Genomic DNA, 2,056 nt, shown 5'->3' on the forward strand with positions numbered 1-2,056 from the left:
GATACTGAATGCTAAGATGCTTGTTTTGTTTTTTTTTAAAGAACTGTATTATTGAGAAATGATTCACATACAAAAAGCTGTATGTATTTAAGGTATACAAATTGATGAGTTTGGAGATAAATACACACCTGTAAAACCATCGCCATAACCAATGCCATAAACATAACCGTCACCTCTAAAAGTTTCCTCTTGCTCTTTTTATTAAAAAAATATTTTTTTGTGATAAGAACACATCATAAGATCTTCCCTTCTAGCAAAATTTTAGGTATACAATACAGTATTGTTAAGTATAGGCAAAAAATAAAGAGACCCTTAGAGATTTAGGCTGAGCGTACTTCTCCGAGGACACATGTGAGAGAATGCTCCATGCTCCCGTATTTCTTATATCTCAATGGTGAACTACGACTAAGAAGTTTATGAAATATGTACTCACACAGCCTTCCTCTGTTTTTAAGAAAACACTATGCCACACCCATAATAAGGGGGGGGGGGAAACCAAGAAAGCTGAAATAAAATTTGTCTTAAACTTACTATGACTTTTGCATAAAGAATGGACTCTGCATATAAATTTGAATTCACTCTAGAAGAAGATGCTTTTTAAACTGTAATATAAGGGTTTGGACAAAAAAGTGGTGTTGTAATAAATCATAAATTTTTTTTTAAAGATTTTATTGGGGAATTGGGGGAGGGGAACAGCGCTGGGGAATCGGGGAAGGGAACAGACAAGTTGCTGTCCTTTGATTCTTCAGTCTAGTTGTGGAGGATGTCGCTTCACTGACCCCTGTTAGTATTATGATCATTGCGCTCTTCCCGGCTGAGGCAGATTAGTCGCTGGCCATTGGATGGCCGCTCACGGCAGCCCAGCTCCAGGTCGAGCTGTTGTTCACCATGTTAGCTGTAGAGGGCACAGCGTCACTGGCCCATGTGGGATCCGACCGGGCGGCCCTGCTGCTCAGAGCTCATGCTCCCAAGCCAACTCTTAACCAATGCATCACTCAGCCGCCCAATCATAAATTTCTAACTGAGCATGTTCATGGTGGGTAGCATGCCCCAGGCCTATAACTTCTTTAGTGAAAGGATTTTAAGCCAGCCCTGTCCATTGTTCTTGTGCATCTAGGTTGACACACCTCTGAAATGCCAGAAGTAATACCCCCTCGAAGGCATGATTACCCTTAAGAGAGCACATGTTCTTGTTAACTATCCTGTAATCCAATCCCCACCTTGCTTTCTTCCACCTTCCTGTAATCTACCTTACCTTTCCCCCTTAGTTTCAAATGCATAAAAGAAGGTACAAAATTATATTTTTCTGGGAGCATTTGAGATCTTGCTTCCCGGCAGTTGTCAGTTTTGGCTCAAATAAACTCTTATAAAAATTCTCTACAGGTTTGGACAGTCTTACGTTGACACTCTAGTATTGTGTTGTAGCATGAAACTCTTAGATTTCTGAGATTTCTAAATTTAAACGGAACCTTTTACTTGTTATGAAGGTATATATGTCAAGGTAAGAAGAAGAAAATAGTTAGCATTTTGTTAGCGTGATTTTTAACTTCTAAATATTTAGAGGATCTTTCCCCAGGCCCCACAATATTAAGAATGAGCCTGCCCGTCTCCCTACCCAACAGGTCAGTGTCTAGCTCTGATCCAGAGTTTCTCAGGTGTGTTGACTGGTATACACCTGACGTGGGTCTAGAGAAAGGCATTTTTGTTTCTGTTTCTCTTTTTCCAACTCCCTACTTCCATGCATTTTATCTCTCTGGGTAACCATTCTACCCTGCCTAATGTGTATTTTATTAGTTATTTTTTCTTTCTAAATATGCTTTTTTTCTGGTGTGTGAGTATGTAACTTTAAAGATGTGAATAACATTATGTTTTATATCTCATTATCTTTCTTACTTTTCTCACATAGCACTATAGCTCTGAGCTGTATTGCTTATAGCTAATCCTTTGCTTGTAACTGCTGTAAAGTCTCCACTACAATTTATCTCTTTATTTACCCAATGGTGGGTGTAAAGGTAAAGAAAGAAGACATTGGGGGCCAGATCAGGTGAATAGAGAG

Source organism: Hipposideros armiger, unplaced genomic scaffold, assembly GCF_001890085.2.
Source record: "Hipposideros armiger isolate ML-2016 unplaced genomic scaffold, ASM189008v1 scaffold_2468, whole genome shotgun sequence".
Classification (NCBI taxonomy): domain Eukaryota; kingdom Metazoa; phylum Chordata; class Mammalia; order Chiroptera; family Hipposideridae; genus Hipposideros; species Hipposideros armiger.